The 21863-nt window shown below is 43.6% G+C and overlaps 2 long non-coding RNA genes across 3 annotated transcripts in view; one reads left to right on the top strand and one right to left on the bottom strand.

Moving 5' to 3' along the window:
• LOC121823422 (uncharacterized) overlaps positions 1-21449 on the bottom strand; it is a 138259-nt gene extending 116810 nt beyond the window's left edge. For both annotated transcript variants that reach the window (XR_013045354.1, XR_013045355.1), the window contains exon 1: positions 21225-21449. This is a non-coding gene — a long non-coding RNA (uncharacterized LOC121823422). The remainder of the gene's footprint in view (positions 1-21224) is intronic.
• LOC121823421 (uncharacterized) lies at positions 1132-10063 on the top strand. The gene is made up of 3 exons (XR_006064865.2): positions 1132-1650; positions 3352-3491; positions 4348-10063. It is a non-coding gene; the product is annotated as an uncharacterized LOC121823421 (long non-coding RNA).
• Positions 21450-21863: the final 414 nt, after the last annotated feature.

Genomic DNA, 21863 nt, shown 5'->3' with positions numbered 1-21863 from the left:
GTGATGTTCGAACTAGAATTGTATTACCAGCCAAATCATTAATCAAATATGAGAATAAAGACCTTTTCAAATACACAAAAAGCCAAGAATTCTATCATGTGTTTTTTCTCTAGTTTCTAGAGGATAGGATCCAGGAAAAGAAAAAAAGAAGAAGAAAAAAAAAACAGTAAAATAAGATAAAGGGACTGGAGGATCAGGAGTTACGGGCCAGCCTCCCCTACAGAGTGAGTCAGAGGTCATCCCAGGCTACATGAGATCCTGTTTCAAACATGCAAACAAAAAGAGAAGGATGTAAAACACAGGAAAAGTATAAGGAAATCCAGGATGCAGCAGGTAGATTAAAGGAAGATATGAAATGAAGGGAGAGAGAGGAGCTTTTTGGAGCTTAAAGCCTGACCGGTTATCGAAATATTTCACCGGCTGAGGGGACTGGAAAATATATTAAGTGCGGTGACCGAGATCCAGAAGACAAGCCCCCTATGATCTCCCTCACGTGGATTCCAGCTTTGAATGTTGAGGTTTCTATATGGAATTTGGAGTAGCTGGAGAGCCCAGGAAGCTAGAAGGGGCCTGTGAAAGGGAGAAAATAAGGGGGGTGGGGGGAGGAGAGTCACATGATATGAAGCTGGCTGGATGAAGAATTCCGGGAGTTAGAGGTTTAAGCAGGAATAGAGGCAGGGAGGGAGAGAGAGAGGAAGAGTCGGGTAGGTTGACCAAAATAAGGATATATGAAAAACCCTTCTGGAAACCCTCTACTTTCTAAACTGAGTAACAAATATAACTTAAAATTGGAAGGAGCTTGAACACAGATACCCTGCATGGGCAGACAACGCTTTCCCCAGAAGACAGGAGCTATTAGATTAAAATCTCAGTAGTAGGCCTGTTCCCTAGGAAGGAGTTTCAGGCCTGGCGCTGTAAACCTGGTCATAGGTCCATGGCTCAGGAGTCACAGGCCCTAGGGAGGAACCTATTACTCTTCTTTTGCTAAAATACATCGAAATATCAAACAACCTTCTAAATATCCATCATTATACCCAAGTTTAATGCTGCCCTCAACCTTGGCCCAAGACTATTCTCTCTGTAGTGGACATCAGTAAATACCCAGACTCACAACTGTTCAAAGTACTGATCATCACTAAATAGGACATCTGTATGCTCCTGTCCCCCACCAAGGTGCAAGGGACATCTTAGAAGGAGGGTAAAAGAAATATAAGAACAAGAGGATGAGGAATTCCGGGAAGGGCTATGTTGGGGACATGACATAACCATTGTACCCATAAACTCACTGCAGCCATGGTTACCTGCACAACAGCCAACCAACAAGGCCAGTCAACATTCCAACAGTCAGTGCAGACCGGACTCAGTGGTTTGTTAACAAGGAAAGGAGAAGATGTGAAGGGAGAGAGAGGCAGGTTGAGGGTCTTTCTGGGGAGTGGAAGGGAGGGACTAGAGGTTTCTTGGGGGACTAGGAAGAGGAACCTGGGGGTGCTTATGATCAAGACGCATTCTTTACCTATATGAAATCATCAAAGACAAACAAAAGATATTCTATCAGAAGTATTTCACCGTTTGAGCATGAAATGGGAGTCTTTGATGGACCTGAACGATTGTGAGGACCGGAATAAAGAAACAATGAAATTTAAAAACAAGGTAATTATTACCTGCAGTAAAAATGGAAATTTCTAATGCAAATAAAATGTAATTGTGCCCTACTAACCAGCTCAGATGTAAACCACAGACATGAACCCATATTAAACTAAATATAATTTAACCCTAATTTTGATAAATGACACCAGTAAAATTGTAGAAATGGACTGAAGGATGCAGTAAAGTTCAATATGACTGCCACACAAAAACTAACAGTTCAAGTCTAAACTTATTAGTCAAGGGAAAAGGGATATCATGTATAGTCAAGAAGTGGAATGCTGGAAAAATCAACTGAAAGACCACTCTAGAAGTAAGGCCTCTCCACGGAGAGGCCACAGATTGATTGTGGAGGTGGGAACTGCTGTTTCCATTACTGGTCTTTAAGTACAGTTTGATTTTTAACCAGATCAGGGATAATATTGACACAAACAAAGTTTTAAATAAACACATATAAAAAGGAAAAGATGAGCACACACTCCTCAGAAATCCTCTAAGAGTCAGGTGTAGTGACAGACACCTGTAATCCCGGCCCTTGGGAGGTAGACTCATGAGGATCAAGAGTTCAAGATCCTCTTCAGCTACATAGTAATTTTGGGGACACCTGGGCTACATGAAATCCTATCTCAAAAAACAAAACCAAAAAGAAAGAAAAAAGGTAAGATTCCAAAGAATGATTCTAGGAGTAATAACGCCAGCAAAGATGTAATTCATGCTCACTATCTGCCATTGTTGTCCAAGCACTTAATATATAATCACTTCATTAATCTCATAACAGTTTTGACAATCTAATCTCCCTGCCTCCACCTCTCAATTACTAGGATTATAGGTGTATATTAACACACCTGACTGAACCCTCATAATACTCTCTCTTTTTTCTTTTAAAGACATTTTTAATTATGGATAGGTTTGTGTGTCTGCAGTTGGGAATGTGAATGAGTGCAGATGCCTCCAGAGGCCAGAGGTGTAAGATCCCCCGGAGCTGGAGTTACAGGGGAGTCACCTGACATGTGTGCTGGGAATTGAACTCAGGTCCTCTGAAATAATAGCAAGTGTTGTTAACCACTGAGCCATCTGTCCAGCCCCTCATAACATTGTTAAGGGCCCATTTTGCAGAAGAAACTGAGGCGCAGTTAGAGTCAAGTAAGTTGTTTAAAATCCATGTAATAGTAAACATGGAAGCCAATACTTGAACTGAGAGAAAGCTCTAGAATCTGGGTGGTATACTACTAATTGCTCTTTTAGGGAAAATAATTATTTCTTTTGTTTTTTGTTGTGATTCACTTGATTTTCTTTATGGTTTTGAGACTCAGTTTCACTATATAACTCAGGGTGACTTTTAATTTGCTATATTGTCTAAGCTGGCCTTGAACTCATGGAGAACCTCTTGCCTCTAGCTCCCCAGTGCTGGGATTACAGGCACATGCTACCACCCAGTTCAGGAAAAATTTCTTTTAATTCTCTTCTCTCCTTCTTCTCTTTTATGCTTTATGTATAATCAATGACTCTAGCACACAAAAATTATATTAAAATAAACAATTATTCAACTTATTCAAGAAATAGTGTTTTATTTATAAGAATTTTAGGGCAGATATTTTTCTTATAATACATTGTTTAAGTTAGAAAATAACTATTCATTGTGAAAGAAGTTATCTGAAAAATTAGCAAAACACAAAGAACGGTATATTTATCTCTCCAAATTTTAAGTTCAGCAGATCTCTGGAGCTCCACAGAGCGTTGGAAGGCTACTAAAAAAGATGGGTAACGCTTCTGTCAGCTAGAAGTCATTTACGTTTGAAGCTGGTTAAATCTTGAGCCATCTTGATCAAAGTGGGCACACAATGCTTGTGAGTAGAAGTATCATTTCCCTCTCCTTGGGCTGCAGCAGACACATCACACGAACCACTGAACATGAACAGGCAATTCTGGGGTCACAACTGTCCTATTCTTCACAGCTCTTGAACCCGTTGGTCAGTTAATCCCGGGGCAAACCAAGGGATAATCTTAAAAAAATAGCATACTGCCTCCCCAGGTCAGCACATGCCACATCAGATTGTCAGAGACCATGATCATATCTGATTGATACATTGGGTAATAGTCTGTCTCCCCAGGTCTCCTGCCAATGCTTTGTAGTTTGCTCAGGTCACTGAACTGTAAGAAGTGTTGCGAATGGGTTACTTTGCTGTATTTTCTGTTCCAAGGGCATTTAGGGGAAAGACTTTGATGTTCCTTTATTGAACACCATGCTCCATATAAATTCATTTGCTGTTTAATAAGAAGTACGTAGGGTAGTCTTACTATCCTCAGAGTTGAGAGATGTCAAATAAATTGCTAAAATCCAATAGTGGGATCCCACTCAGTATAACTGAGATCCACTTGTATTAACAGATTTCTCTAGGAGCCAAAGTGGTGTTCATGGTTTCTCTTCTCCACAAGAATAAAGGTATATATTTGAGTCCGGTGATTCAGAACTACGAAATATTTTTCAAAGGCCAGATGTCTTTTCTTGGCAAGAGGTCTAAGAGAAACGACCACCTCAAAGAATGGCTCAAGACGTGTCTTGTCTTTCATTAAAAAACCACATATCCTAAAGGCCAGGCAAACGTTATGAGAATTGTCTTGGGGATTTGGGGAAAGTGTGCTGTTTAAATCATTTAAATGGTCCCTTATGTTTTCCTTGGTTTCAACGTAATTCCTTTACAGGTTGATGGTACTTCCAGCTTTGAAGGCTTTTGCATGCATTTGATGGCCTGCAGCTTCCTCTGCCTTTGCAAGAACATTACTTATCTTCCAGTGAGCCCTGACAGCATCACACAGTCTACACGTCTTTGGGAGGAAATGGCTTCCTGCGTAAAATATTGTGTAAGCACTTAAGGCTGGCTTTGTTAATCTTTCATTTCTTAAAATTTAGGACACCACGGTGGCATTATAGGAGAGCAGTTGTCTATAATTTGCACAGCTAAATTTGGCTTCGAGGTTGTCCAATATGCAAGTATATTGTTTGGAATAATAGTTAATAATAAGTTTCCAAGCAAGTCGGAAATAGAGCCACTATCATTTAAAAGCCGGAGCCAAAATGCAACTGCCTCTCCGGCAAGATAATGAGTTAATGAGGAAGACCTCTTTCAAAGCAAAAAACACCACCACCATTCGGAGTCAGCTGGGCGCCCACTACCTTGAACGTCAAGCTGCTCACCCATCACAATGTGATCTCTAAGAATAGACCCATTACCACCTCTCCAGCAAGGGCTTGAACTAAACAGCTGGTACTTGTGTCTGAGTTCTTCGGGGGATGATGACTACAATAGAAACAGGCTCTGGCTTCGGGTGAAAACCAGAGCGAGCTTTTGGATTTACAGCAGGCAGTGGCTTTAAGTCCCTGAAATTTGAGGTCACCTGGAATAGCGCCTTTGATGCCGTGTCAAGCGAAAGCTTTCCTGGACCCCTGCAGCACAGGTTTCACACTGGATATTCTCCATCCCTCCAGCGTCCCCCTCTACCCTTTTCATTGCTGAACTGGAGCACATGGCCCATTTCCTCTGACCTCCCGTTGGTTTTGGCTATTAGGAATGGTGGGCAAGTGACCCGAGGATGCTAGAAAAGAGGAGGTGGCCCATCCATTGTCCTGATGTGGCAGGCTCCATTTGCCCCAGCTAAAGGTCAGCACGCATCCTTGGCCACTGCTTCCAGCAGCCCTATGCCCTTGTCCACACCATGGACCTTCACACTGATGGACGGCTAGTGCTGGTCCTGGTGGAGAGTCTTGGGGTGGTCTCCACTCCTGTTCTCCCTTTGCAAACAGCCCCTTCGCGGATGTTTTCCATCACCCTTCGAGTGGGTCATCACTTTGCTTCTGACTGATACTACATTCCTCCTTTCTTATACACCAAAGACTTTAAATAATACAGAGTTTTAATTGGCACATAAAATAATGGGTTTCACTGTGATATTTTCACACACACACACACACACACACACACACACACACACACACACACACACCTGTCTGTTCAGATGGAAGAGTGATTACAAGCAACCCACTGAGTAGCAAAGGGGGCAGCATTGCTGGTGACATCATTTGCAGATTTTCCACTGGGCTCAATGTACTGTTCTAGGAAAGCTGTTTTTCTCCTTTGCAGAAGGCAGTTATAACCAGATTGTGATGGCAAAGCAAGAGGAGGGGCATCTTCAGGGAGTCTGGCACCCTCTTTACCTATGTGTTACCGACTTGGCTGTGTGCTGCTACCCAGGCCCTGAGCCCAGGCCTAGAATCATCTTGTCTGACCGGAATTCACCACACAGAGCCATAGGCTTCCCAGCTGATGTCAGCTAAGCCAGTGGGGATGGAGGGACCTGGTCTCACACTGATGAGATTCAGATATTGACCAGCTTTGTGAGATGCCTGTTGCTATTACCAAGGCTGTTCTGATTTTTAACTACGTGCAAGCCTGTAGAATCTCTCCTGCCTAATCCCAGAAAAGGAAAAGTGATATTGTTTCTGGAATTTTAAAGTTAAAAAAAAAAATGATGCTAACCCAAATTCTCTTATTTCAGAACATGTGTCTTAGTTGGGGTTTCTATTGCTGTAAAGAGACACCATGACCATGGCAACTCTTACAAAGGAAAGCAGTTAATGGAATGGCTTTCATTTCAGAGGTTTAGTCCACTGTCATCGTGGTGGGACATGGCGGTGTGCAGGCAGACATGGTGCTGGAACCAAGAGTCCTACATCTTGATTGGCAGGCAACAGGAAGTGAACTGAGATACTGGGCATGGTTTCAGCATATATGAGACCTCAAAGCCCACCTCCACAGTGACACACTTCCTCCAACAAGGCCACTCCTACTCCAACAAGGCCACGCCTCCCAATAGTGCCACTCCCTTTGGGGGCCATTTTCTTTCAAACCATCACAAAATGACAATAAATTCCTTAGCATAGACTCAAGATGAAAACATCTTACCATCTAAGTTTAGATTGGCTATTGGTCCCAAGGGCTTTGATCAGTACCAAGGCTTTTCTATTTGATGGGCTGTGGATGTCGGTGTATGCCTGTGTGTTTGACGTGAGGGTATGGGCATACAGTATCAACATTGCTTGAATTAGCAGAATGATATTCCTGGTTCTTTTTTGTTTGTTTGTTTGTTTGTTTTTAAATAAAATTAATGTTAATTGTAGCTTAAGTTTTCCTGCCCTGCCCACAGTCAGGACAAATCTTTGTCACCTGCCAGTCCCACAGGCGCTCAGACCCAACCAAGTAAACACAGAGACTTATATTGCTTTACAAACTGTATGGCCATGGCAGGCTTCTTGCTAATTGTTCTTATACCTTAAATTAATCCATTTCTACAAATCTATACCCTGCCACATGGCTCGCGGCTTACCGGTACTTTACATCTTCCTTGTCCTGGTGGCTGCAGTTGGCAGTGACTCCTTCTGCCTTCCTGTTCTTTTATTTCTCCTCTCTGTTAGTCCTGCCTATACTTCCTGCCTAGCCACGGCCAATCAGGTTTTATTTATTGACCAATCAGAGCAACACATTTACAGACCTTCCCCCAGCACAGCCAAGTGCAGACCATCTCAGACACCTGCACTCAGGCCCGTGGTCCTAATCATCCTCTATGCGGACCTGCTGGGTAAAGCCACGAGGAACCCAAGAACAGGCTCCCACAGGACATACAGAACATCCCACAGCAGTTAATTGTTCACACAACTGAACTTCTTTTTCTCAAAATTAAAACTTTTTTTTTAACTTTTGGATTTAATGAAGTATTGCTAGCTGAAGCCAGTTTGGCATGGTGAAAGACGTCAGGCTGGTTCAAAGTGTGCAGCCTGATTTGCAAGCAAACCCTGAGCCCTTTTAAAGAACAATAAAATATTTTATAAGCCCCCCAAATGTCTAATCTATTCAAGGATCTATCAATTGGGTTATTTGAACTCTAGATATGGATCCCAGGAGAATGTATAGTTGGGAAGGTTTTCTCTCACTTCATAGGTTCTCTTCATGCTGCATGCTGTTTCCTGTGCAGAAGTTTCCTGATTTCAGGCCCTCCCTATCATTTCTTAGGGTTATTTCCCATGCTATTGGAATCTTTTTCAGAGCATCCTTGCTTACTATTTGAAGTATTTCCCTATAACATTGTTAGACTTTCCATTCTTAAATCGATGTCTTCAATCCATGTTTAACCAACTTTTGTGTAGCCTGAACAATCTGGATCCAGTTTCATTTTTCCTCACGTGGGTCTCTGCTCTTCCTAGCACCATTTCTTGAAGAAGCTACATTTTTGCCAATGTATGTTTCAGGGCAGTGGCTCTCAGCCTTCCTAATGCTGCAAACCTTTAATACAGTTCTTCGTGCTGGGGTGACCCCAACCAGGAAATTAGTTCACTGCTACTTCATAACTATAATTTTGCTACTGTTGTGAATTGTAATGTAAATATCTGATACGCAGAATATCTGTTATGGAATCCCTGTGAAAGGGTCCTTTGACCCTAAAGTGGTCACGATCCACAGGTTGAGAACCACTGGTTTAGACCCTTTTGTCAAAGCTTAGCTGCAGTGTGGTATAGCTGTGGTTGTGTGGGTTAGTGTGTCTCTCTCCTGTTCCAGCCGTCCACATGTCTGTTTGTGTTACCATGGCTCCACAGTTCAATTTGAAACCAAGTACTATGAGACCCTCCTGGGTTGTTCCTTTGGCTCAGAATTCCTTTGGCTCTTCGGTGTCTTTCCTATGATTTTTAGGATTGTCTTTCTAGTTCTGTGATGAATGTCATCAGAATGTAAATGGGGAGTGCACTGAATCTGTAGTTTTCTTTTGGTAGCAAAGCCATATCACAGTATTAACCCTGCCGATCCACGCTTCATGGGGAGTCTTTTCATTTTGTTTGTTTGTTTTGCTTTAGTTTTTTATATCTTTACTTTCTGTGTTGTAGAGTTTTCATTTTAGACAGCCTTTGCCTCTTTGGCTAGATTTCTTTATTGGGTTGTTTTTAAGCTATTTTGCATGGGAATTTTCCCCCTGATTCATTTCTCAGCAAGTTCATTGTTGGTATATAAAAGGCTACTTTTTATTTATGCTCATGTCATATCTTACTACTTTACAGGATTTTTTCATCATATTCAAGAGTTCTCTGGTGGAGTCATTAGGATCTTTCAAGTATAGGATCCTATCTCCAAAGAGAGATAAATTGTCTTTTTCTTTTTCTTATATGTACCTTTTTTTTATTTCTTTCTCTTGCCTTATTGCTCTCACGGAGACATCAAGAACCACATTAAATAACAGTGGAGAGAATGGACACCCTTGGCTTGTTTCTCAAGAAACCTTGCTTTTCCTCACTGAGTACAATGCTGGCTATGCATTTACTTAAGTCTATCAGCTTTGAGTCAATCTGTTCAAGATCAGAAGATCTGACACCAGAGTATTGCAGGATGCAGGCCAGCTTCTTAGCTGCCTTCAATGTGACTCAGCACCCTGCCATGGTCCATGGCACATTACAGCAGATGGCAGTTAACAATTCAGATGTCAACCCACCAGATGAATAATTCTTTGATGGAGAAATCTCATCCAGCAAGTCTTACAGGGCCACAAACTCTGAAAACTGGTTGCTTCTGTCTATAATTTCATGTGTGCAAGAACAGCTGTGGAATCTCCCCATTGCCATGCATGTCCATGTAATGTGTACATGTAACCTCATGACTACATCTCAATCCTAAAGGCATTTATTCTGTGGACTATCTAAAGATGATTTCTTCTTAAGCTGTATAATTTTGATGAATATAAATAATACTAGGGTATTTTTCATAGCTCAGGCTGACATAGGAAAATCACAGTATTCTCAGCTACAGAGACAGCTTTTTACACAATTAGCTGACTGAAGACCTCAGAGTAAATTCAAAGCAAACTAGTTGCCCCTGCAAATGAATCACACAAGGACAGATTCCCAGGTGTCTGGTTGTTGAACCAAGGTCAGGCATAAAGCAACTTTAGTACCAGTTTCTCCCTTGCAAAACTCTTCCTGATAACATTAAAGACATAATTCCCTGCACAGATTCTCTCAGCAACTGACTCTGACATCACGGAATTTTTTTTTTTCATATCCTATGCTGCTGAAGGCTGGCCCTCCAGGCTGCAATATCAACCTCTCCCATTTTACCAACTAATAAAACACTGAGGCCAAAGAGATTCCCTTGACAATTAAAAGCATGTACTGCTCTTATAGAAGACCTGAATTCAGCCGGGCAGTGGTGGTGCGTGCTTTTAATCCCAGCACTTGGGAGGCAGAGGCAGGCGGATCTCTGTGAGTCTGAGGCCAGCCTGGGCTACAGAGTGAGTTCCAGGAAAGGCGCAAAGCTACACAGAGAAACCCTGTCTTGAGAAAAAAAGAAGAAAAGACCTGAGTTCAGTTCCCAGCCATTCTCACTGTATGCCTTTACAACTCCAGCTCCAGGGAGCACACTGCCCTCTTCTGGACTCCACAGGCACTGCATTCACAAATGCATATTCCCACTCACAGACTCCTTCCTACCTACACACAATTAAAAATAAAAAATAAATCTTTGGAGAGTGGATCAGCAGTTCAGAGCACTTGCTGCTTTTGCAGAAAAACTAGGTTTAAATTCCTGCACCCACATGTCACATGTCAGCTCACAACCATCTGCAACCCCAGGGAATCTGACACTACTTCTGACCTCCACAGGTACTGGACAAACATGTGGTGCACATACACACATGCAGACAACACACTCATACACATAAAATAAAATAAAAACTAAATCTAAAACAAACATGTTTTTAAATACATGGTTTTTTTTTTAAATCTAGAAGTAAGAAGAAACTTCTGAGAGTGATTTGTATATTTGCTGTTTTGATTGTGAAAATAGTTTGAGTATAAACAGACATTTATTATTATATGTCAATTGTGCCTCAAGAAAGTTTTGTTAAAATTCATACAAGAAAGGGAATATTAAAAGAGAAAATATATATTGGCTTGTGCAGTTACATTCTGTGCATTTTACTGTATGTAATTTATATCTCAAAGTGTTAATAGAGCAGAATGTCAAATTGTAAATATAGTTTGGGATCTTTTATATAAGAAATAGAGAATATCAGAACACATTGTATCTTCATGCAAGTCCTGGAAAAATAAATAAAAACCTAATGACAGTCATTGCCTGTGGGGCATACATGGGCTGCAAAGAGAGAAATTCAGATAAACAGAGCTTAAGCTTTAAGGTGTTTATGCAGAGAGTGGATACAAATGGTGAGGAAGGAAGTTAGTTCAAGTTATTTATGCTAAGATAAGACACTAAAAAACAAGAGATAGTGTCAGGACATAAACAACTTGTAAATAGGGTGCCCTTTAAAATGATTGGTTTGTTCCTTCACCTCCTCCTAGGGTTTGGAGGTTTTCTGGTATAAAAGAAGCTTACTGCCTATCAATAAACGAGTTCTTGCTTGACTTGAGTCCCCGCTGAGTCTGATTGTCTCCAGGTAAGAGGGTGGCTGAGGAACTGCATGCACTTACCTTTCCTCGGTTCCTCACTTACCTTTCCTCGGTTCCAGGCCACCTCTTCAGAGGTGACCTAAGTTCCCGGTGGGGCAGGTAATTGCCTATGGTCCAGAGAGCAGACAGAGAAGGGAGCTAAGCTACTCCACAAACCCCTTTCTCTTTGAACTCTGTGGGGAAAAAAATTGAAGACTATTGCCGGGCGGTGCACGCCTTTAATCCCAGCACTCGAGAGGCAGAGGCAGGAGGTTCTCTGTGAGTTCGAGGCCAGCCTGGTCTACAGAGTGAGTTCCAGGAAAGGCACAAAGTTACACAGAGAAACCCTGTCTCGAAAAACAAAAACAAAAAAATGAAGACTATTTCAAGACAGTTTACTCTCTGGATGATTGAGGGTGAGATGATACAGGGAAGAGAAAGGGCTAAAGAGGCAGGTTCTAAACTCATAAATATTTTGAAAGTACAAACAAGAAGTGTGCATTGAAAAGTCCTGCTGTGCTCAGGGGTGCGGTTATTCACATTTTAAGGATATGGAGAAAGAAGGTCTGAACTGTACGCCACTTGCCATACTCCTGTCTGCCGGGAATCAATGTTTCACGAAACATTTGTCCCTCAGCACGTATGGGAGATTGGTCACCACACTTATTACCCCCTCCTTCACCTCTCTGCACCATACAGTGTAGCATGTTTATATGACCTATGCACTCCTCCCAAACATGTTAAATCTTCTCCAGAGTACTTATACTCGGTACAATGTAAATGCTGTGTGAACAGTTTTCACATTAGACTGTTTAGGGAACAATTATGAAGAACAAGTCTGTTCATTTTCAATACAGATGCAATTTAAAAAAAAAAAGAAATGAAATCTTTTTATCCAAGGTTGGTTGAATCTGAGGATGTAGACCCGTTCTATATGAAGATGGACTGGCAATTCTCTGAAACAGACTTTACTAGTTATATTTAAAAATTAAACAATCCCGACACTGTGCCCAGCAACTCCTCTTGTGGCACCCAATCAACCAGATATTAAATATACATTAGAGATGCGTATATGCCAGGCACATTCACAGCCCTTCTAGGAGCCCAGAAAGGCATGCATGGAAGATGAGGCTCATTCCCTCCCAGGGGGATTTCAGTTCCTCAATGAGTAGGCCCCCAAAAAAGTAGGACAAGCCAGATGACTTCAGGGACTTAACTAATTCTCTAATACCCCATACCTGCATATGGCTGGAAAGGAAATGGGCACAACCTGTCCCCAGTCAGAGGGAGCTAATGTGGTCCCAGTATGGCTTGCCTATCCCTCTTGCTCATCCTTCAGTCAGTCCCAGGCTTCTCTAGGATTGCTGGGCTCTGAGAACCAGTCCATTAGTCTCCTCCTTCCTATCAGAGGCCACTCCCCTCAAGGCTTGATTTCATACTACTTCGGTTCCCCAAGTTCTGACTCAAGAGTTCCATTTGTCATGTGGACTCATGTATAGATATGAGGTAAAGCATTGAATCTACTCTGAGAAAAAAGATAAGGAAATAATAGGATAAATCATTGAATCTACTCTAAAAATAAAAAGGAAAAGATATAAAAATGACAAAAGGTAGATTATTGAATCTATTATGAAAAGAAAAAAGAGAGAATATGATAAGATAAAAAGGGAGATTATTGAATCTACTTTTCAAAAGAAACTACTTGTAGCCGGGCGGTGGTGGCGCACGCCTTTAATCCCAGCACTCGGGAGGCAGAGCCAGGAGGATCTCTGTGAGTTCGAGGCCAGCCTGGGCTACCAAGTGAGCTCCAGGAAAGGCGCAAAGCAACGCAGAGAAACCCTGTCTCGAAAAACCAAAAAAAAAAAAAAAAAAAAAAAAAAGAAACTACTTGTTTTAAATAGGATAAGTAATGAAATTTTTTTTTGTCTGAGTTTATCAAATGTTACTGGACTGGACATTGTTAATATATATAATGGAGTTTTTTGTCTGAATCTGTCAAATGTTAATGGACTAGACATTGTTAATGTAATTCTTGACTGTATATATTGTATATACTTATTGGATATAGTTTTTCTTGTATTAGTTATAAGCTTTTTAAATTTTAGACAAAAAAAAGGGGAAATGTGGTGATATTGTGTTCCCCAAAATATTGTGCACCCTAATAAACTTATCTGGGGTCAGAGAACAGAACAGCCACTAGATACAAAGGCTAGAAAATGGTGGCACTCACACCTTTAATCCTATCACTTGGGAAACAGAGATCTCTGTGAGTTTAAAGCCACACTGGAAACAGGCAGGCATGGTGACTCACGCCTTTAATCCCAGGAAGTGATGGCAGGAAGCAGAAAGGTATATAAGGCGTGAATACCAGGAACTAGTCTAGTTAAGCTTTCGGCCTCATTAAGCTTTTAGGCTTTTGAGCAGCAGTTCAGCTGAGATCCATTTGGATGTGAACTCAGAGGCTTCCAGTCTGAGGAAACAGGATCAGCTGAGGAATTGGCAAAGTGAAGTGGCCGTGGCTTGTTCTGCTTCCCTGATCTTTCATCATTCACCCTAATACCTGGCCCTGGGTTTGATTTTATTAATAAGAACCTTTAAGATTCGTGCTACACTCATGTCTTACAGTTCTTATAATAAGGTGTCACGATGTGTCTTTAAGCAGCAGATATCTGTTTTCTGGCTGCTCTAGAGGCTAGCAATTCGTGAATCAGCAGGGCCCTGCGCATTCTGAAGTTTCCGAGGAACAGGTCTTCCTCACCTCTGCCAACTCGCAGGAGCCTCACACACTAGTTAGCTTGTGGCAGCGGCACTGTCATTTCTGCCACAAGTTGTCTCCCTCTCTGTCTGTCTCTTCTTACAGGGACACTGGCAATGTCGAATTAAGGGCCCACCCTATTGCAATATCACCACGTCTTAACACGCGAATTGCCATTTCAAGCGTTCTGTTCCACATGCACAGGGATCAAGGGCTAAGATGTCAATGTATCTTGGTGGAGAATGGGGACACAAAGCCACCAGGACAACCTGGATATCTCCATTTTCCTGAAAGAGAGCTGCACGATACAAACAAGTCACTTTTACTCATCAAAGCAATGTTCTTTAACCCCTCTCTCTACACCGGCTTCCTTCCTGGGGTGGGAAGGCGATGCACGAAGTGTAAAGGTTAGTGAAACCACTTCCTTCCACCTTGGGGCGGAAGATCAGAGACATGGGTGTGGAAGCAGAGATGGGCCACCCGACTGTGGGCCCTGCCCTACTGTGGGCTTTCTGTTAACACCACACCAGGCTTCTACTCTCCCAATGCAGACAGCAGAAGGATGTGCGGGGTGAAATGCAAGAGGTGGCCTCTTGAGAGGGGACTCCAGCCAGGCTTGCTGCCACACCCAAGTCGGTTAACCCAGCGTCAGTTGGTGGTAGCAGGGAAACTCCCAATGTCAACATGAAATGATGATATCTACAAGCCGAAAAGGACCCGAGAGACCTCATTCACCTCTTAGGCCACAGTCAGGGAAGCAGGGGTGGGGGTGTTGACAAGTTACAGTATGTATGGAGGAGGCAGAAGAGCTGGATTCTGCCCTTTTCTCCTTCATATCCTCCAAGTCGGCATCACTTCAAAGGAGGTCTAAATGCCATGAAGAAAGCATGGTAGCTGACTTTTGGTGGTGGCTAGGTGGCCCATCTCTGTTTCTACGCTTGTCAAAAAGACTATTTCTATGGATATCCAAACAAGATCACCTGGGGTCATGGGGGAGATGGATAGATAGATGGAAGGATAGATAGTCAGTTAGATAGATAGATAGATAGATAGATAGATAGATAGATAGATAGATAGATAGATAGATAGATAGATAGGCAGGCAGGCAGGCAGACAGACAGACAGATAGGTAGAATCTTTGCAAAAATGAATGCAGTCTGGTCTACTCTGCTGGTTGATGTTTGTCGTCAACTTGACCAGATGGAATGGTCCCTAGAAAATTGGTAGAGCGTACTTCTGGCTACGTCTATGAGAATGTTTTGAGACATGACTGACATTAGAGTAGGTGACCCGAGGAGAGAAGACCTATCTTGACTACAGGCATCACTGTCTAATCACCTGAGGACCCAGATGGCACACGAAGATCAGAAGCAGAAGACGGGAAGTGGCCCACACATGCGAGCTCAATTCTCCAGACGGGGTGTGTTCCACTGCCCTTCTCTGCAGACATCAGACCCCAGACTCTTCAACCTTTGCATGAGAACTTGCGCCCGTGACATGACAGGGAGCTTCCAGACCTCCAGCCTCACACTGGCCCCGAATTTTGTCCTGAGGCTTCTAATTTCTCAGACTAAGCAGCTCTGTTTCCTCTGGCTCCCCACCCTGCAGTGGGACTATTCACCCTCTGATCATGGATGCCAATCTAATGAGTCCCTCAGACACTAAGAGGCATTCTATCATTTCTGTTCCTCTGGAGAACTCTGCCACACACATCTGCCTGTGAAGGTTCTCAGGGATACAATGTGTGAAGACAGCATCAAGGATGAGACCTGACTGTGAGGACCAAGCCCCCCAAGTCAAGCTCTGTTTCTGAGCTCACACCACCATCTTCTCACTCCAGGCAAAATGTGCTGACTCAGGACGCTCCACAGTATGCAAGCTTACCCACGGCAGAAATCATCTGACCCGCATTCCTCCCCCACATCCTACGCACACCTTCCTTCTCCAGCAAGCCTCCAACCTTCTTCCCGACTTACACTTTGTGAAGATCAGACTCAGCTCCAAGTTCCTTTACATTGCATGAAACAGTGACTTCAGGCTGTGCCTCATCCTGTGTGCCCCCACGTTACAAAATGGCTCCGTTTTGAGTACGAACGCAGAGACGGAATGACTTTATGTCACTGTGCACATGGATATACCGATACCTGTCCATCACTGATCGCGAGGCACGTGGATGAATGCCTTGTTTGTGCAACTAAAAACTTCTATTTATGGATCTCTCAGGGTAGCCTGGGAACACATGGACATATGGGTACCTTAAAACCACATCAGGTAAACTGGGCCTGGGAACTTGTCAAGCACACCAGACTAATGGAGGTTACAAACTCTCCCGTTATGACCCAGTATGTGCCTCAAGGAATCAACAGATAGAGAGCTTCCTATTGTCAAGAGAATGGAGTGTTTCTTGCGTCCTGTTCAGATTGCCTTTTCTTCATATATCTAAGTCTGAACCCAAATCGGCCCCGCCCTCCACAGTCCTAGCCGCTCAGGTCCACCCTGTTGTTATCTCTGCACCTCTCCAGCTTGGGTTCATTATCTTCTCTCCATCCCTGTAGTGAGGATTCTCTCTGCATCTGTATCAGCTCTTTGTCTCTGTGCTCACACCCCCATCTTGTCGCCTCTGAATTCTGCTGTCTTTAACCCCTTTGCCGCCATTCTGTAACACACAGAGAGTCAATGCTGTTTGACCGGTGATGTGTGATCTGGGAGTTAGTACTAGTATCTAAGGTTGGAATAAGAGTACCCGGGATTACCTGAGGCCAACTGTCAAGGGAAACTGGAACTCATGGATAAAACTAAGTCAATGAAACAAATATAATTTGTGAAGTTATTTTTACTCCATAAATTCTGACATTGCGGAAAGACACAGATACATCCATCGAAGTCCACCCATGGCATGCTCACAACATATCTGTCCTATTTTAACTGTGGACATGGCTCTCTTTAACAACATTTGTATTCATTACTTTTCTGTTGCTGTGATAAAACACCATTACCAAAGCAGTTTCCAGAAGGGAGAGTTTATTTGGGCTTATGGTTCCAGAGAGACCGTCATGGCAGGGAGACATAGCTACGAGGCGCGGACACGGCAGCCACAGCAGGAAGCTGAGAGTTCACATCTTCAACCACAAGCATAAGGAGAGAGAGCACACCGGAAGTGGGGGAGGCTATGTGCTCTCAAAGCCACCCTCGGTGACACACTTCCTCCACCAGCAGGGTCACATTTCCCAAATCTCCCAAGCGGCGCCACCAACTGAGGACCGAGTGTTCAAAGACCTTCACCAATGGGAGATATTTCTCATTCAAACCACCGGTCCACTTGATTCGTATTCTTTAAGGACTTACCATGTAAATCCTTAAAGACTTACGACCTCTGCTGAGGGCACACTGTGTGCCAGGCCTGCGGAAACAGTGACCCTGAAAAGCATGGCTTTTGACCTCAAGAAGCTTATACTGTAGAGTTTGCACATGAATGCACACACACACACACACACACACACACACACACACACACACACACACACACAGAAAACACTATAACCCCTAAAGCAATTGCCACCACAAAAATGGGTCCCAGAAACCCAGAAGCATCACCCCAGGTCACCTGGAAAGTCAAGGACAACTTCAGAGAAGAGACAGAATTGGGACAGACCGGAGCTGGGAATAAGAATATGCTTGGTTGCCAAAGCTGTGACTGGGGTGCTGCTGGCAGTCATCTGGGGGGCGGGGGTCGCCGAGTTCATTCCCTGGCACAGACAAAAGACTCAATGACCAGAAAAGACAGAAGACCACTCTGGGGAGAGACAGAAAGTAACAGCTTTGTCCCTGCCTTGTGGGAGAGGCCTCAAGCTGAAAGAAGTCTGCTGAACTGATACTGGCTTGGGTATTTTATAGGGCTCCAAGACAGCCCCTTTCCCATATTGGTCCTGTTCAGATAACTACGCCCATGAGTGTTCCTCATCCCTATTGCCCCTCCACCACCCACCCCCACTCCCACCCCCACCCCTTGACCCAAGCTTTCAACTTCCTTCTCTACCTCTGTCCCTCTAACCCTGCTTCACATTGCCACTACAACCATCCTAGCAGGAGTTAAGCCATTCTAAAGAGAGGCACGTGAGCTATTGGACTGTTGAAATAGTGTGTTCCGAAGGATTAAAGTTTCCCCAGAAATCCATGCTGGGAAGGGAAAGGCTGAAGCCAGGTGCCAGCTGTATGGGGAACTTGTCTTCCAGGAGGAGATTTTACACAGTTCTGACAAAGCAAGCCACCTCACAGGACAGACCGAGTTGATACAGGAAGGACCATGACGGACAAGGCCATACCTTGCCAGGATTGCTGATTATTTACACCTACTATCAATCACTTAAACTACAACCTCAGGTTAGTCACATAGCTACAGACTTGTTAGCCACTGGATCCCTCTCCTTCTCCCCAATGTGACAGCATTGAACAAATCTTTCTTTGCTTTTCACTATTAGTTGTCACTTTAATATTGAGACAAAGTGGCCAAGCCTGGCTTATTGATCGGCACTGTGAGTCCAGACTTTGACCCTAAAAACTCTGGTTAACAGTGCCCACCTGAGGAGAGAAATAAGATGAGAAGGAGTTGGGCCAGGACTTGTCTTTGTTACTATGTGGCCCCAGGGTCATGCCTCTCTACTGGACTCTATGAGGGACACCGTATTCCCTTGGAGCATAATATCACCATCAACAACAACAACCACCATAAAAAATAGTCCAGAAGCTTATGGTTTCATGATGAGGCCAAAGACACCAAAAACACTATATACAGTGTATGACAAATGCCCCACCAGTCCAGTTAAATTCACAGAAGACTGTCAGTTGAACTGGCCTGATGCCATGTATGTTAAATTCACAGAAGACTGTCACACAAACTCCAACCATTGACTCTCTCTGATCCTTCTAAGCATGTGACACTATATTACTTCTCCAGTAATTAGCAAGCTGGACAAAGATGAAGACTGGCAGAGAAGAGACAGTCTGGGCTTGATGACGCGTCTACAGTATCCACTAGAACCAGAGCTGACATGGACGGGAAGGAGGCTAAAAGCAGCTGCCACAGTGATGTGTCCCTGCTCTCTCTCTCTCTCTCTCTCTCTCTCTCTCTCTCTCTCTCTCTCTCTCTCTCTCTTTTGTTGAGGGTCTCCTTCACTGTTTAATCTTTTCTTTTCTTTTTTTTTGTATTTTTTCCTTTTATTTTATTTTACAATGCCATTCAGTTCTACATATCAGCCACGGGTTCCCCTGGTCTCCCCCTCCCACCCCCTCCCCTTACCCCCAGCCCACCCCCCATTCCCACCTCCTCCAGGGCAAAGCCTCCCCTGAGGACTGAGTTCAACCTGATAGACTCAGTCCAGGCAGGTCCAGTCCCTTCCTCCCAGACTGAGCCAAGTGTCCCTGCATAAGCCCCAGGTTTCAAACCCTGCTGTCTCTTCTACATTCTAACTTTCTCATCCACACAACAGTGTTACATTAACAAATTCAGAGCCCACCCCACCATGCTGAAGGTGCGCATATTCGTGACCCCTCCTCCCCAGGTTAGCCCATTCTTCCGAAGCTATCTCTAGCCATTAGCTCAGATCCTACATGGCTCCTTTGCTGTGGGATGGTCTGTATGTCAAATTACTCTGATTGGTCAATAAATAAAACACTGATTGGCCAGTGACTAGGCAGGAAGTATAGGCGGGACTAACAGGAGAAATAAAAGAACAGGAAGGCAGAAGGGGTCACTGCCAGCGGCCGCCATGACAAGCAGCATGTAAAGACACCAGTAAGCCACAAGCCGTATGGCAAAGTATAGATTTATAGAAATGGATTAATTTAAGCTATAAGAACAGTTAGCAAGAAGCCTGCCACAGCCATACAGTTTGTAAGCAATATAAGTCTCTGTGTTTACTTGGTTGGGTCTGAGCGGCTGTGGGACTGGCGGGTGACAAAGATTTGTCCTGACTGTGGGCAAGGCAGGAAAACTCTAGCTACACTCCTTGGCGTTCAGGTTTTGAGAAAACTCTTGTGGACCAAAGTTGTTCCCTTACACAAAGAATGGAAGGCTAGCTGCCAGTAGGAGCCACTTGCTTGTGCCAAGAAAGGCCGGACTACGGGAATCGCAAGACATGGAGGCAAGTACTCTTACCTGTTTTAAGGTACAGGAAGGTGGCTTCTCTTTCACTGGATCTCAAACAGAGGAACTGAAGAACTAAGGACTCCCTCCAACCGGTACACACAGTTGTCAATGGCCTTACACAGCACAAATATTTCCACCCACAATCACCCGGAGCAGGAGTGAAGAAGTATACTCACCCATCTTAAAAATCTAAAGGCACCCACCAAAACAATCCCAACAAATCCCCAATTTCTTACGATTTTGTACTTAATGCCAGGTAATGTTCCTTTATAGGACATAACATATGAATGATTATTTCAGTACAAAATTTTTTTTCTCAAACCATTTCAAATAACATTTATATTCTTAGGAGAGGTGACATAATACCATGTGATTCTAGACTCACCCCGTACTGCATTATAGGTATAGTATAGGGGTTTGTGAAGGATGGCCCCTTATCAAGGATGAGCCCACACACACACACACACACACACACACACACACACACACACATCCAATATATCACTGGCATGCAGGATAAAGTGCGAGTTACAATTCTTGCCATTGTTTAATCAGAAAGTATTAACTGCTTCAAAAAGGCAGACCAGAGGATGGCAAAAATAACTCATCACGTGACCAGAAATGTATAGCCAAAGTAACCCAGTTTTCCTTTTCTTTTTTAGAAAGCTATATAAAAAAACGCCAAGTATTTCTCCATGGGAGCAAAAGAAACTTCCCTCCTGCCCTCTAAAGTCTTCATAACTGAGGGAGCTGAGAGGAGCTGACAGTAGATGGATTAACAGGAGAGAAGACTCACACACGTCATTACCTGCACCAGCATGGGGCATCGCATAGATGAAAAACAAGGATGCTGTGACCCACCGAAATGCAAAGTTCGTATACCCTTCTTCCCACAGGAGAGAGACATGGAAGGTGTGGGGCACTGTGAAGAGGGAGGAAATGATTTGTAGTTTAGATGACTAAGAACAACATTCCTTTGGGCTTGAGTCCTGTCTTCTGTGATGTGAATTTAATCTTTTTTTGTGATAAAATATCAGTAAGAGAACTGAAGGCGATTGTGTTCCTCTTTCAGGGTCTGACCTGGTGTTTGGGTAGGTAAGGGGAATTTCACAGAAAGTCCCTCCCTATGCTTCCAGAGAGAATGTGGACTGAGAGACCTCAGGCCTGCTTCTAAATTCAGCAATGCCCAAGCCCCTTACCTTAGGTGTTTGTTTCCTGAGCCCCAGATTTCCTTTTGAGAAGCACTGCTTAACTCGGAAAGCACCTGGAAGCCCTTAGAAGCTTAGGCTGCCATTAACCCTGGGTTCTCAGATGTCCCTAAGTAACAGTAGCAGCAGTAACATCCCCGGTACCTCCCGACCCAGGGTCTCATCTCCGCTGATTGCCCGGAAGATTCTACTAGTCGCCTGGGTTCTAAATGGAACTGTCACACACTGATCCAGAAGAACCACAGTTCTGAACCATTTGTCACCTGTCGGTAGGAATGAGAAATTCAGGTCACACCAGAACAGCTGAATTCTATAGAGCAAGAATATGTGTGAGACAAGACCCTCTGCTGGTTTTTTGTTTGTTGGTGGTGGTGTTTTGTTGTTTGTTTTGTTTTGACATTTGAGTTGGGGATCAATCCTAGAAGACTCGTTCTTGATTGCCGAACTGTTCCTCTCTCTCAGCTCTACCCAAGAATGTTCCCTAGGACAGGTCCTCTAGCATCCTGCATCCTAGATGATAAAATAACTCACCCCTTAACTCAGCTTAGCTCCCATAGCAACCTCCGAGGAAACAACATCATCCATCACTGTGTCCTCACTTTAGCCCAACATTCTCATCACAGCTTCTTC

Source organism: Peromyscus maniculatus, chromosome 17 (assembly GCF_049852395.1).
Source record: "Peromyscus maniculatus bairdii isolate BWxNUB_F1_BW_parent chromosome 17, HU_Pman_BW_mat_3.1, whole genome shotgun sequence".
NCBI lineage: Eukaryota > Metazoa > Chordata > Mammalia > Rodentia > Cricetidae > Peromyscus > Peromyscus maniculatus.
This window is presented reverse-complemented; position numbering and strand designations above follow the sequence as displayed.